Here is a 16,579-nt window from a genome sequence, read left to right as displayed (position 1 = left end):
TTCGAGGGGCTTCTCTGACTCTACAGGAAGAGGATCTGAAACACTTATATCCATCTTTGGTGATGAAAGGTCAACCTCAGAAGGAAGAATGGCACCTTTTACATTACCTATTAGTACGGAGCAAGAAGTGATGGGAGCTAATACGGCTTCAGACCAACCTGTGAACCATTTAGACCTAATGTAACAACGGATGGTAGGAAAAGTGTTCGTACGGCCCAAGTAGTCTGAAAGTATAGCAGAGGAATGAGTTTCTTTAAGGTTAGGGAACAGCTTATCAGAAATGACTATACATGTGCATCCAGTGTTTCGTAAAATGGTAGATACATTAAGTCCATTAACTGTTCCTGAACAGAAGGGTGCTTGGTCATTACAGTCTTTAAAACATCTTCCAACTTTTTGGACCTTCTTAGAAGGACAATCTGGACGTTTATGTCCCATAACACCACACAAATGACAAACAGGAATAAAAGAAGTCATTTTACTTTCCACTAGAGGCTTTGATTTCTTAAGGTCTGATGAACCCTTGCCCTTAGGGTTCGATCCCTTTAGGTCTTCATAGGAATTGTGAGCCTCAGCATACAGGTCAGCAGCCTCAGCAACTTCCTCAGCTTTAATCAGGTTACGTTCTCTGATGAATGTTCATATCTGATGGGGAAGAGCTGTCAGGAACTGGTCAGCAACCATGAAGTCTCTAAGAGATTCATAACTGTGATCAATTCCTGAACTCTCTATTCAAAAGTCAAACAAACGAAAGTTCTGGCCAGGCTGTAAGGTGGCATACCTGAAATCTTTCCTGTAAGAATTAGTGGTTTTTTGATATGCTTTAAGGATTGCCTTCTTTAGTAGGTTATAATTACATATGATATCCTGCGACAAAGTTGCATAGATATTCAAGGCTGTACCAGAAAATAACATTCCTAACCTGGTAGCCCAGGTGTCAGCAGGCCATTCACAGAGGGTAGCGGTATTTTCAAACCTGATAATGTATGAAGTTATGTCTTCCCCCTCTGTGAAGGGAGGTAAATTAGGTGTTGGAATATGTGCACTGGCTGCCCGTTGTTCCATTACTCCTTCCTCTAATTGTTGTTGTGTAAAAGTTAACTTTTTATTCTCTAATTCAAGGTGAGATTTTTCGAGCTCGCGATCCTTTTCTCTCTCTATTAACTCATGCTCTCTAGCTCTTTCCTCACGTTCTCTAGCTCTTTCCTCACGATCAAGTCTATCATGCTCTTTTTGGTCTTCTCGCTCTCTTTCTGTCTTTCTCGGTTTTCTCTCTCTCTCCTTTTTCTCCTGTCTTTCAAGGTTCTCTCTCTCCTTTTTCTCCTGTCTTTCAAGGCTCTCTTTCTCCTTTTTCTCTTCTCTTTTGATTCTCTCTCTCTCCTTTACTTCTTCTCTTTCCCCTTCTGTCTCTCTTCTCTCTCAATTCTCTCTCTTTTAAGTCTTTCCTGGATCTTAGTACTAATGAAAGATTCTAAATTTTTCCCAGTTATTCCTAACTTACTTCCAGCATTCATCCAAAACTGGTATTCCTCCATGCTTGCAAGAATAACTTAAAACTATCAGGGGAAATGAAACGGGTATTAAAGAAAACGGAGGGTTCAATTCCTGCTCTGCTCAAACTGTAAATAAACCAGAGGGCTCGATCCCTGCTTCAATTAAACAACATGTATTAATTAAAACGAAGGGTTCTATGCTGGCTCCTGAGCAAACAGTAAGTAGAATGGGGTCACTTGACCATCCAATCTTCTCACCAACAAATCAAGAGTGTCCTATGACAGTTCCCTTGATATAATAAAGAGCTCAATGAAACAAGTTGTCACTGGAAAATCTCGGGTCCCTAGAGTCTAATCCTCCAAAGTGTTTCAAGCTCACACACAATTAGGTGGCAGAATTAAATATTATATCCTGCCTGACTTGACTTACAATAAATTGAGACTATAACAATCACCAAATCTTTTAAATACCTGTACTGTAGTCCTACCATAGAGAATGATTACTCATGGCTGGTGGTAACCGTCTGTGGTATGCAGCGTTGAAGTTCCAATGGTAGATTCGAGATGGAGTTGAATCTTGATTCAGTAGAGTTGATCCTGGCAAGGTCGCCACTTGTGAAGGCTTACTCAGCCCTCTAACAACTTCAGACAGTATTATCAAGGCTGGCTCCTCCTCAGGAAAATTAGTGAATAAAAAAAGAAATAATAACAGACAAACATAAACACTTTATTATATAGAAAATATAAAATATAAAACACTTAAATATGAAATATTAATCCTACATTAAAGAAAATGAAAAATGAAAAATATAAATGATAACTGGTGACACTGTTGTTGAAATCGTAGCCGTTGCTGATGTGGGGGGAGGGGGGTCACAGGTGTTGGTGACCACCACTGGCTAGTTCTTCGCAGAGTATCGCCGTGAGTAGTATCCCGATGACAGGAAAGCAGGTTCTTTACCGCTGTAATGATGTGGGGGTTACGTCCTGCAATTTCATACAGGTGCACAGGTAATTAAATCCACAGGACGTTAGTCAGTCTCCTGTTCTTCTCGTTGATTGACAGGTGACCCTCACTGTCATCCAAGCTGAAAAGATAGACAGGTTACCCACTGCTTAAATAATCACTCTCCATGGCAAGTACAATACTCAAAAGACGTGGTGATTATTACAACAGTCAACCTAGAGCAAGACTGAAAGGACTAAGTTTATTATTGGTCAAAAGTGAAGCTTTTAACCAATAAATCCACTAGAATACAAGGCAGGCATGTACTTACAGTAGTGTTGGGAGCTGTGAGTCTTGTGATTTACTGTTTGACCAGAGCCCCACACGTCACCTTTCGGGGGGGGGGGAAGAGGGAGGGGAAGGGATAGCGGGAGCTAGACTGACCCTACCTTAACAAGCAGCCGGCAGTCAAACGATCACTTTCAGGGAGGGGAAAAAAAGGCGGGAAAAACGGGAGCTTGACTTACCCTACCTTAACTAGTAGCCGGCAATGAAACTATCGTTACTATATTGCTACTCCTATCTATTGAACTTTTCCCTCACAGCCAGCTTAGTTCATATTTCACGGCACTCAGGTGCTGCCCTCTCTTGGCCTGCCCAGGTCAGTGGGACACTGGTCTTACTCACTCAGCGGCCTAGAAGCAGACAAGTCTACTCCCTCTCTCCCTCATTGGCACGGTTCTTCCAGGCCATGGGCACAACACACAAGCCTGTGTACCCACCACGACTTTGCAAATAAAGTAAGAAGCCTCCGAAGACGTATCATTTACTCCCCGCTACCAAGACATCCACCCATAAACCTTTATAAACATGTACTAGTATGGTACCAACCCTGAAAGGGTTAATAAATGAGCACCAAACACAATGAATTGTGAAATGTTTAAGTGAGCATGCAGGTTAGTGGTCACTCAAGCATAAACAAAGCCAGACTGGTTCACAACACCTGCGTAGGGGATGTGGGTAGGCAGACAGTTCCGGTATGTGGTACAAAACACGGGGCAGAGTACAAAACTCGGTACAAAATTTACCCCAAAAATGGTTCTAAACTCGAAGCGTACAATACTCAGGGCATACGAAACTCAGGGTTCCACTGTACAGTGGACTCTCAGCTTGCTTTAACCGATTTGGACATTATCTGAATTAATTTTCCCCATAAGAAATAATGGAAATCCAATTAATCCGTTTCAGACAGCCAAAAGTATTAACAAAAAATATTTTTTTTAATGATTAAATATAAATATACATACAGGAAACAATAAGAAATAAATATAAAGCACTAATAAAATGGATAAATGAACATTTAACATCACATTTACCTTTATTGACTCTTGGTGTACGGAAGACACGTAGGAGGCAAGAGGAAGGAGAGTTCATTATGCTTCAATATGACGCTAATATCATATCTATGGCTTATTTATCTATTACAATTTATCTAGTATGACATAATAAAGAATATTAATAACATAGAAACATGATATATACTCTAAAATAAATAATGTATGTCATAATGTATGTGAGGAGTAAGTGGTGGAAGTGTTGTTGTTGGGTTTATAAGGGCCACTGAGAGAAGCCGTATATAGTGGTGAGGCAGCAGCAGAACCCACCACCACTGTTCACACTTAATGTACGTAATTTATGAGTAAGAAATATTTACATTTTAATTTATAAATAAGAAATATTTACATTTTAATTTATAAATAAATAAGTTTATTCCTGTATACACAAACACAGTTATGTACATAGATTATCATACACAGCAGCATGTGTGTAAAGTACCTAGGATAACCCAAAAAAGTCAAGAGTGACTTATTTCCATTGGGGTCCTTTTATATTTACACATATTTACTTTTATACTACACTTTTATATTTACACTTACCTTAGAGAAGATGTTAGTTTAATTAGTTAGTTTGATGGAGGAGATGCTGGCAGAGGTTTAGGGTGGTAGAAGATACGTAGTAGGGCGGCGTATGTTCAGTGGCCCTATGCACATCCATCAACATTGGAGAGTTACTTTCATGTCGTTTTTCTATCGCTTACTCGCTTAACTTACTTGCTACACTGTTAATTCTACACTTTATCACTAGCTGGCACTACTTAGCAAATCAAATTTGTACTTAGCAAATCAAAATTGTAATTACACATTGTAACATTATTATTATTATTATCATTATTATTATATTATTATTATTATAGCTTTATCGATACCTGCTGCTTTAGTATCGTACACATCATAGAATCACTGAATCACTGCAGAAGGCACATTCTCCCCCTCTCTTCCTCCTCCACTTTGGTACTTTGCTACGACTTTTTTCTTGAATTCCATTGTGCTTCTCTCCTTCTTTACCACAAGGCTGGCACTAGAAGCTTTCTTTGGGCCCAACATGCCGTACTTAGCAGTTACAAGCACTAAAAACAATGGAATACAAAATATATCACATGTACGTGTCGAATCATCCTCACTGGCTTGTAAAGAATGGCACACTACATGGAGTGGATGGGCAGCTGCAGCTCAGGCCGCATGGTCACGTTCAGGACGAATGCCCTTAACCAAGTTATTGGGCATTAACCGAGCCAATATTTTGCCTCAAAAACATGCCTTTAACCGATTTTGGCATTAGCCGATGCCACCGTTAACTGGGGGTCCACTGTATTATTATTTAATATTATTTAGGCGACAGAATATTATTCACTATTATGCTAATATCAACTCTACGGCTTATTTATCTATCACAATTGATCTAATATGACATAATAAACAACATAGAAACATAGTATACATTCTAGAATGAATAGAATATGCCATTATATGGCGAGCGGTCGCCATCACTCCCGAGGTAAAGTAATTATCCCTCTGACCATAGCTTCCCATGCTTCCCCTTCTGTTGTATAAGAGAAAACAGTTTTGGAGAGGCTAACTACACTAGATCACTAGTGTAGCAAGAAAAATGCTGAAACAAACGCGATTTTCTCAGAAAAAAAAAGTGCCGAAGAGGACCTACATCATGCAGGAGGAAATGGCACTCCCAGGACACAAGCCTATGAAAGACAGGCTTACCAAAGCCCCAGAGAGGGCTTTGATACCTGAAGTCTTTATGGAGGGGGATTCCCCTTCCAAAAAATCATCAGTCTTCCCTCTCTCCTCCTCTCCTGTCTTACATAAGCCACCCTTTTCCAATATTTCTATCCTTACCCATCCTTCTTCCTTACCCATCTTACCAAAGCTCTGGTCATAAGAAGAAGAAGAAGAATAGTGATTTAAATGTTCATTTATTTATTTTATTTAGTTTTCATTGTTTTGTGCATGTAAAACTATAATTAATCTTCAAAAAATGTATTTTTTGTTAATATTTTTGGGTGTCTGGAACGGTTGAATTGCATTTACATTAATTCTTATGGGAAATATTGTTTTGAATTTAGGCTGTTTCAAATTTAGGCCGACCTTCTGGAATGGATTATGGCTGAAAAACAAGGTTCCACTGTATGTATATGAGATGTTTTTCCAGTCGTCTTGTCAGACTGTTGGAAAAAATAATGTTTTCTCTAGTTCAATGCCAAAGAAAATGTGTGCACAATAGTATTACTGGGGGTAACTGCAGAAAATTATTCCTTTCATATGCCTTCACTCAGAGTGTTATTCCCTCTAAAAATGGTGTTACATGAGAATGGGAGAGTTGCTCTTTATTTATGGTATAAGATTCACAGACATGGGAATGAACGTTATTCAACCAAAACCTGATGTGTTCATCTGTTTGTTCACATACTCTATGGGTCTGTCCTCTCTCATTTACTCATTCTCTCTCTCTCTCTCTCGTTACTTTGTTTTTATATCATTTATTCACCTCTCACTCTACATTATGACTACAAATATTTAAAGGTAAGTAATGAGTGTACTGCATATGCATTTTATCACTCTAGGGCACTTTAGATGTCACAGTATATTATGTGTGGGTGGGTTGACCTGGAGGGCTACCATACCTCCTACACCTGACTTACAATAAACACTACTCATCTCTCACCCTACATTAAGACTACTAATATTTTGGGGTAATGAATGTACTGTGTGTGTATTTTACTTTTTATTGTTTTGTAATGCCTAGTTCTATAGCTAACTTAATATATGTTAGTGTAAACCTGTTAACTGGCATTTATATGCATTTATAAGTGGAAAAAAATGGCGTTCTGTTTTCTGTCAATGTCTGCTTTCCGGTGGTAGCCTGGAACCTAACCTGCTGTATAAGTGGGACCCTATTGTATAAAGCTGAAGAAAATTGATGGGATGCCTATTCACATTAAAGCCAGTCTTCATACAAACAATATACGAATCATCTTTTGTCCATTCAAAGAATATGAATGAGCAGAAAATGATTCTTATATTGTTAATATGGTTACAATGTAACATTTTTTGACATTACAATTCAGAAAGTATCAAATGTACTGGCGTAAATTAATAGTTACCATAATATAAATATGTAACTTACTAGGTTATCTGTAATTAAATTTTTATAATGTACCTTGTATATGACATAAGTGTGCTGCCAAAATCAATGTAAAAAAATTGTACATGAAACAAAGGCATAAAAACTTACTAACGTAAAACCTGCTTATGCCTGAGCAACTAACACCCCACATACTCAATACTTGCTGCTACCTGAGCACCTAACACCTCACATACACAACACTTGCTGCTCCCTGAGCACCTAACACCTCACATACTCAACACTTGCTGCTGCCTGAGCACCTAACACCTCACACGCTCAACATCTGCTGCTCTCTGAGCACATAACACCTCACACACTAATGCTTACTTCTGCCTGAGCACCTAACACACTCAAAACCTACTGCTCCCTAAGCACCTAACACCTCACATACTCAACACTTGCTGCTCCCCGAGTGCCTAAGATCTCACATACTGAACACTTGCTGCTCCCTGAGCACCTAACACATCACATACTCAACACTTGCTTCTGCCTGAGCACCTAACACCTCACACACTCAACACCTGCTGCCCCCTGAGCATCTAACACCTCACATACTCAACAACTGCTGCTCCCTGAGCACCTAACACCTCACATATTCAACACCTGTTCCTCCCTGAATGCCTAACACCTCACATACTGAACACCTGCTGCTCCCTGAGCACCTAACACCTGACACACTCAACACCTGCTGCCTCCTGAGCATCTAACACCTCAAATACTTAACACCTGCTACTCCCTGAGCACCTAAAACCTCACACATTCAACACTTGCTGCTCCCTGAGCACCTAACACCTCATACATTCAACACATCACAGCGGCAGCAACAGTAGCGACCTCCAAGCTCCGTACTTTTCTCCAACAACCAGAGCCACCAATGCTCCTATGATGACCTAGTTGCAAGCAAAACTGCACTACCCAATGTAGCACCCAGAATGACCAAAGATTACCAACAGTGAAGCCTACAAATCGAAAATCATAGAGATCAAAGGAAGACTGCCCCCAAACCCAAAGCAACACCCCGCTGCCAGCTGAATAACATAACCCTAAGCTTTGTATAACTACAACTTCTTCTTAACTACAACAATTCCTGTAGTATTATGAGGCGTAATCTCAAGAAGAAACAGCACCAAGGCCAGTAAGAAACAACGAAAAATCGACTATTCAACAAGTCGACGCTGGCTCATCTACCACCCTTCTCACCACCGCCCAGGGCGACACCACAACAATAACACCAAACATGGCTGCCTCCACCTCTACCACCTCTCTCTTCTCCGGATTCACCCTACCAAGTAGTCCCTCAGGTATGACCAACGATCCAGATACCCTAAAGTCATGCATCTCCACCTTAGTTATTGAAAATATGAATCTTCGAGAGACCCTAACTAAATAAGACACCAGGATGACACAACTTGAGAACAAAATCCTCAGTCTTGAACAAAAGTTATCAACACCAGAAATGACTAACTATGGCAAGACCATCCAAACAGTCATAGACAGCCATACAGAACAAATAATATCTCTTAATACAAAGGTTGAAGAAGCAGTAAAAGACTGGAAGAACAACTTGGATAACCAGTTCAGCGACTACTTTGCTCTCCAAGAAGATAAAACTGAGTAAGAAAAACTATCGGACGCAGTAATAATTAACCCTCTGAGGGTCGACAGGCCCTCTCCGAAACTCGTTCTCAGGGTCGGCCAAATTTAAAAAAAAAAAAAAAATTATTTTCTCTTATGAAAAGATAGAGAATCTTTTCCCGATCATAAAGACACCAAAAGTTTGAAATTTGATAGAAAACTTACGGAATTATGCTCTCGCAAAGTTAGCGGTCTCGGCGATATTTACGCATCGGCGATTTTGCCCAATTTGAGCCCCATTTTCGGCCAATTTCACTGTACTAGTCGACAAAAAACATGAATATTTCGCTAGAACTCCATTTTTTCTATCGAATGGGTTCAAGAAACCACCCATTTATAAATTCAACTATCCAGTACAGTGGTCAGAATTTAGCAATTTTGCCAATTTCACACAAATTTCAAAAGATGCCAATTTCCGAATAGGGTCCAGAATAAACAAGAAAGACATTCCTGGCACTAAAATGACATTTCCTCTAGTCATTAGTCACGTCTCAAGGGCCCTCTTATATCCTTTTGCTTTCCACTTTGAATTTTTATTCTCACAAAAAATATAAGATTTACTGTTATGCAGACTACTGCATTAGTGTAAAAAATGGTATAAATATTATTGGTGCACTTGTAAAAGAATATTAGACTCACCAGTTGACGTGTATTGCACGCTTGGCACGATTTGTTTATTTTTAAATTTTGGTAAAAATCGAACATTTCTGCTACTTTGAGCTCAATTTCAAGGCACCTTTCATTGTAAAACCAGTCAAAATCATCTCAATTTCTGTAATATGTCTTCCATTCTATAAAATGAGACCAAGAAAACTAGAATACAACAATAAATACCATACGAAAATACACTGCAAAGTCGCTGATTTATTAAAAAAAAATGGTCAAAGTTTTTTTTTTCTCATTATGCACTGTGTGCTGCAGGACTTTTTTTAGACTGTGCACACTGACCACATAGACCCATTCTTTCACATGAAGGCCTACCAGCTTTCTCCCACTAGATTTGAGGCCGCTAGAATTTATGAGTACTAGTACGTCAAAAAACCCTACACGTAAAACGTACTAGTACGACCAAAACCCTCAAAGGGTTAACAGTCCACTTTTTCCCAGTGATATGAACCAAACAAACAGTAAAGAAAGTACTCTTCAGATCATTAACCTGTAAATGGTCCGAGCAGATCTACGTTCACATGTTTAGTGCTACAAAAGTAGATCTACGTTTTTTTACATATTTTCAAATATAACAAAAAAAAAAGTAGATCAAAGATTTTTTACACATTTTCAAATGTAAAAATACAAAAAGAAGTTCTACTTTTTTTACATACTTTCAAATGTTGAAAAAACGTATACAGTGGTTCCTCGTTGTTCGTAATTAATCCGTTCCTGGAGCCGTTACTATAAACGAAATTTACGATTTACGAATCAATTTTCCCCATAAGAAATAATGTAAATACAATTAATCCGTTCCTGACACCCAGAAGTATTAAAACAAAAAAATTTTTAACATGAAATATACATATAGTACATAAACAATACAATGGGAAATGATGAATGAAACATTAACAGCATAACACTTACCTTTATTAGAGATTCTTCTTAGTGTATGGGAGACTGGAGGAGGAGAGAGAGTGGGGTTGCTTCTCTTCTCTGTTTCTTAATGCCACTAGGACCACCTTGAGAGTCACTGGAGTCCTGTCTCACAAAATATGTGGGGAGAGCTCTGTTTCTGGCATCTCTTTAACACTTCCCTAAAATGGCCCAAGACTTTGTCACTGTACATGTTGCCAACCTGGCTCGCAACAACCTTGTTAGGGTGATGTTTCTCCATAAAGCTTTCCATCTTACCCCACATAGCAAAAATCTATTTAATTTCTGAAGAAGGCACCTTCTTCCATCTCTCTTCCTCCTCCTCTGCAGCAAGATTCTGAGCTGCGATGTGTTGCTCTTCCTGCTGAAGCTCTTGCAGCTCCTCAGTGGTGAGCTCTTCATTGTGGTCTTCCACCAATTCTTCCACATCCTCCAAACTCACATCCAACCCCATGGAACTCCCCAGTGCCACAATTGATTTTACAACAGACATAGGCTCATTAGGGTCAGTCCCAAATCCTTCAAAATCCCTCTTGTCGACACAATCTGGCCACAATTTTCTCCAGGCAGAGTTCAAAGTCCTGGTAGTCACTCCCTCCCAAGCCATACCTATAAGGGTTATGCAGTGGAGGATGCTGAAGTGTTCTCTCCAAAATTCCCTTAGGGTCAAGTGAGTGTCTGTGGTAAAGTCAAGCACCTGTGAAACACTGCTTTTGTATAGTTTTTTTAAAGTTTGCAATAACCTGCTGGTCCATGGGTTGGAGGAGAGGAGTGGTATTTGGGGGCAAGAACTTTACTGTGATGAACCCAAACTCCTCGAAAATTAGGTCATCCAAGTTTGGAGGATGAGCAGGTGCATTGTCCATTACTAGCACGCACTTGAGATCCAATTTCTTTTCCAGGAGATACTCCTTCACACTAGGGCCAAACACTTCACTGAACCACTCGACGAAAATTTCCCTCGTGACCCATGCCTTATTATTAGATTTCCAAAACACACACAATTTACTCTTCATAACATTTTTTTTCCTGAACACTCTGGGATTTTCAGAATGGTACACTAGTAATGGCTTCACTTTGAAATCCCCACTAGCATTAGCGCAGAACATTAGCGTCAGCCTGTCTTTCATAGGCTTATGTCCTGGCATTGCCTTTTCCTCTTGTGTAATGAAGGTCCTCTTTGGCATTTTCTTCCAAAAGAGGCCTGTTTCGTCACAATTGAACACTTGTTCAGGTTTCAGTCCTTCACTGTTTATGTACTCCTGGAATTCATGCACATATTTTTCAGCCGCCTTGTGGTTCGAACTGGCAGCCTCACCATGCCTTACCACACTTGTGTATGCCAGTACGGTTCTTAAATCTCTCAAACCAGCCTTTGCTGGCCTTAAATTCACTCACTTCACCACTATTTGCAGGCAATTTCTTTACCAAATCTTCATGCAACTGCCTAGCCTTTTCACAAATAAACGAAGTCATAAGAGTATCTCCTGCTAATTGTTTCTCATTTATCCACACCAATAATAACTTCTCAACCTCTTCCAGTACTGGTGATCTCATTTTTGTCAGCATAGTTACTCCCTTTGCAACAACAGCATCCTTTATTTCATTTTTCTTGGCCACTATGGAACATAAGGTTGTGTAGGGTTTCTTATACATCCTGGACAGTTCGGCCACACTTGTACCACTTTCATATTGTTCAATGATGGTTTTCTTAAATTCAATCATATTTCTCACCTTCTTTACCACAGGCTTGGCACTAGGAGCTTTCTTTGGAGCCATGGTAGCTTATTTAGTATTTGCAAGCACTAAAATAAATGGAATATTATGAAATATTTACCTGGAGCACGCGAGGGGACCTTCGCTCACTGGTAAACAATGCCAGACTGGCTGCCGCCCTGGCTCACGCCGTGCGTACGCGTCCCGGACGAACTACGACTCGCGAGTCAACCTATGAAAAGCGAGTCCATGTTTATACGAAAATACCCCTATGATTGGCGAATTTTACGATTGCCGGGAACTACGAAAAGCGGGGGACCACTGTATATACGTTTGGACCGTTTACGGGTTAAGGACCAAACAAAAGTTACAGTACAAGAGTCAGAAATAAAGGAAGCCAGGTTACTAGGATCCAATGGTAGAAAAAGTGTTATGCTTAGATTCCACTCACATGACATGAAAAAAGACTTAATTATTACATCTATTACAGTATAGAAAGATGTATACATAAACAAGTGTCTCACCAAAAAACGTCAGAACCTCCTGTATAGAGTCTGAAAACTTAAGCGAGAGAATAATGACACAATACACCAATGCTTCACACGGGATGGGAAAATTCTAGTTAGGAAAACAAATGTAAGTCAACTGTACACAATCACAAACGAGAATCATCTATCACGATTTCTCAGGGACATTAATCTTACAGAGAATAACTAAACAATGTCCAACCTAAAAGCCTACGTGTAGTGTATGTTTTGCTCCATTATTGTACAAATTTTACAGTACAATCTCTTAGTAATCAAAAATCAACTACCTCAGTAATGTGATTTTACTAGTAAGCATAAGTCACCTTATGTTATATAATATCCTTAATTACTATTGTTTGCTTAAATATTTGCTTAATTAATACTTTCTCTGTCCATATTACAACCTCATATATTTTTAAATACTATTAACTATTACTTACCAAATTTATTATCAAATACCATTTTTTATTTAACAAATTTGTTATCAAATACCATTTTTTACTATCAGTACAATTTACTCTTAACATTTTTGCCATTATTTTAATTACCATTACTTGTTTAATTGCCATAACCTGTTTTAATACCACATTTACTATCTTAGAGTACAGTGGACCCCCGCATAGCGACTTCAATCCGTGCAAGAGGGCTCATTGTTATGCGAAATGATCGGTATGCGAATGAATTTTCCCCATAAGAAATAATGGAAATCAAATTAATCCGTGCAAGACACCCAAAAGTATGAAAAAAAAATTTTTACCACATGAAATATACATTTTCCTACACACAAAGAGAAGGATACATGCACAATAGTAGAGTAGTACATGCACAATATATATTGTGCATGTACTACTCTACTAAATGAAGAATAAATGACACTTACCTTTATTGAAGATGCAGCAATGACTGATGAGACACTGTGTCCTGGGAGTGCCTTTTCCTCCTGAGTACTGTAGGTCCTGTTTGGCATTTTCTTCCATAACAGGCCTTATCACACTGTGTATGCCACTACGATTCTTAAATCTCTCAAACCAACCTTTGCTGGCTTTAAATTCACCAATATGAGCACTAGTTCCAGGCATTTTTCCCTGTTCACCTGGGTGTTAGTCGACTGGTGTGGGTTGCATCCTGGGAGACAAGATTAAGGACCCCAATGGAAATAAGTTAGACAGTCTTCGATGACACTGACTTTTTTGGGTTATCCTGGGTGGCAAATCCTCTGGGGTTAATTGTTTCTTGGTATTCTCAATAAGCCACACCAACAACGGTGCTACAGCAGCAGCAGCAGCAACTGACAGTGATACAGCAGCAGCAGACGATGCTACAGCAGCAGCAGACGGTACTACAGCAGCAGCAGACGGTACTACAGCAGCAGCAGCAGCAGCTGATGGCGGTACAACAGCAGCAGCAGCTGACAGTGCTACAGCAGCAGCAGACGATGCTACAGCAGCAGCAAACGATGCTACAGCAGCAGCAGACGGTACTACAGCAGCAGCAGCAGCTGACGGTGGTACAGCAGCAGCAGCAGCAGCAGCTGATGGTGCTACAGCAGCAGCAGCAGCTGACAGTGCAGCAGCAGCAGCAGCTGACGGTGGTACAGCAGCAGCAGCAGCTGTACCACCAATAGTAGCGATGGTTGATTGGGGTTTATTATACAACCTGGCCAGCTCGGAGACACGCACTCCACTTTCATACTTATCAATGATCTTTTTCTTCATCTCTATAGTAATTCTCACCCTTATTGCTGTAGGGTTGGCACTAGAAGCTTTCTTGGGGCCCATGGTCACTTATTTTGCAGATAAAATCACCAAAAACACTGTAATAATACGAAATGTTCCGATTGTATGCTTGGATGCTACCGCGGAGGCTGGCTGGTAAACAATGCCACCGGCGGCACATGTGAGGCTGGCTAAGGGCGCACATTGGACGCGTCTCGGACGAACAGCGGTGAGCGGGTTTTTGAGCGGTATGCGAGGCAAAATTTTTGCGATAAAAGCGAGGGGTATGTGGATTGAACGTTATGTGATGACGACAGTATGCGGGGGTCCACTGTAGTTCCTTACTCTTAAAAACCTTGTACTACCAATTAAGCTTTAGTATAATTACCAGTGCAATATTGAATCCAAATAACTGTTCTTAAAATTTAGTGCAGTGGACCCTCAACCAACGATGGCATCGATTAACAATAAATCCGACTAGCGATACATTTTAACGCAAAAATTTTGCCTCGACTAGTGCTAAAAAACCCGACCAATGCTATTCGTTCCGTTCGAGACGCGTCCACTTTGGCCTGAGCGCGCCTCACTTGTCCCATGGGTGCCAGTGTTTACAAGCCAGCCAGCCACCGCAGTCGCTTCCAAACATATAACTGGAACATTTCATATTATCACAGCCTTTGTAGTGATTGCACCTGCAAAATAAGTCACCATGGGCCCCAAGAAAGCTTCTAGTGCCAACCCTACAGCAAAAAGGGTGAGAATTACTATAGAGATGAAGAAAAAGATCATTGCTAAGTATGAAAGTGGAGTGCGTGTCTCCGAGCTGGTCAGGTTGTATAGTAAACCCAATCAACCATCGCTACTATTGTGGGCAAGAAAACGGCAATCAAGGAAGCTGTTCTTGCCAAAGGTGCAACTATGTTTTCGAAACTGAGATTGCAAGTGATAGAATCTCTCAAGCGATCATATGTGAAAAGGCTAGGAGGTTGCATGACGATTTAATTAAAAAAATGCCAGCAACTAGTGGTGATGTGAGTGAATTCAAGGCCAGCAAAGGTTGGTTTGAGAGATTTAAGAAGCATAGTGACATTCATAGTGTGATAAGGCATGGAGAGGCTGCCAGTTCGGACCACAAAGCGGCTGAAAAATATGTGCAGGAATTCAAGGAGTACTTAGATAGTGAAGGACTGAAACCTGAACAAGTGTTTAATTGTGACGAAACAGGCCTGTTTTGGAAGAAAATGCCAAGCAGGACGTACATTACTCAGGAAGAAAAGGCACTCCCAGGACATAAGCCTATGAAAGACAGGCTTACTCTTTTGATGTGTGCCAATGCTAGTGGTGATTGCAAAGTGAAGCCTTTATTGGTGTATCACTCTGAAACTCCCAGAGTGCCCAGGAAAAACAATGTCCTCAAGGCTAAATTGTGTGTGCTGTGATAAGATAAGATAAGATAAGATTTCGTTCGGATTTTTAACCCCAGAGGGTTAGCCACCCAGGATAACCCAAGAAAGTCAGTGCGTCATCGAGGACTGTCTAACTTATTTCCATTGGGGTCCTTAATCTTGTCCCCCAGGATGCGACCCACACCAGTCGACTAACACCCAAGTACCTATTTGCTGCTAGGTGAACAGGACAATAGGTGTAAGGAAACGTGTCGAAGTGTTTCCACCCGCCGGGAATCGAACCCGGGCTCTCCGTGTGTGAAGCGGGAGCTTTAGCCACCAGGCCACCGGGCCACCCTGTGGAGGGCAAACAGTAAGGCATGGGTCACTAGGGACTTTTTCTATGACTGGTTACACCATGCATTTGCCCCCACTGTGAAAAATTACCTCCTGGAAAATAAATTGGACCTTAAGTGCCTCCTAGTATTACACAATGCTCCTGGTCATCCTTCAGACTTGGCAGAGCGACTTTCTGGGGACATGAGCTTCATTAAGGTGAAGTTTTTGCCTCCTAATACAACTCCTCTCCTGCAGCCCATGGACCAGCAGGCCATTTCCAACTTCAAGAAACTGTACACAAAAGCTATGTTTGAAAGGTGCTTTGTAGTGACCTCAGAAACTCAACTGACTCCAAGAGAGTTTTGGAGAGATCACTTTAGCATCCTCAATTGTGTAAACATTATAGGTAAGGCTTGGGAGGAAGTGACTAAGAGGACCTTGAACTCTGCTTGGAAAAAACTGTGGCCAGAATGTGTAGACAAAAGGGATTTTGAAGGGTTTGAGGCTAACCCTGAGAATCCTATGCCAGTTGAGGAATCAATTGTGGCATTGGGGAAGTCCTTGGGGTTGGAAGTTAGTGGGGAGGATGTGGAAGAGTTGGTGGAGGAGGACAATGAAGAACTAACCACTGATGAGCTGCTAGATCATCTTCAACAGCAAGAGGCCACACCTGAGGAAACTACTTCGGAGGAGGGGATAG

At 40.6% G+C, this 16,579-nt stretch overlaps 1 protein-coding gene across 1 annotated transcript in view; it reads right to left on the bottom strand.

Moving 5' to 3' along the window:
- Positions 1 to 12,256, bottom strand: part of LOC128684493 (zinc finger protein 268-like) — a 52,135-nt gene extending 39,879 nt beyond the window's left edge. Inside the window, exon 1 of the mRNA XM_070097020.1 lies at positions 12,035 to 12,256. The gene's annotated coding sequence lies outside the window, so the exon portion shown is untranslated. The remainder of the gene's footprint in view (positions 1 to 12,034) is intronic.
- Positions 12,257 to 16,579: the final 4,323 nt, after the last annotated feature.

Source organism: Cherax quadricarinatus, chromosome 4 (assembly GCF_038502225.1).
Source record: "Cherax quadricarinatus isolate ZL_2023a chromosome 4, ASM3850222v1, whole genome shotgun sequence".
Lineage (NCBI taxonomy): Eukaryota > Metazoa > Arthropoda > Malacostraca > Decapoda > Parastacidae > Cherax > Cherax quadricarinatus.
The sequence above is the reverse complement of the archived record's forward strand: the minus strand, read 5'-3'. Positions and strand labels throughout refer to the sequence as shown.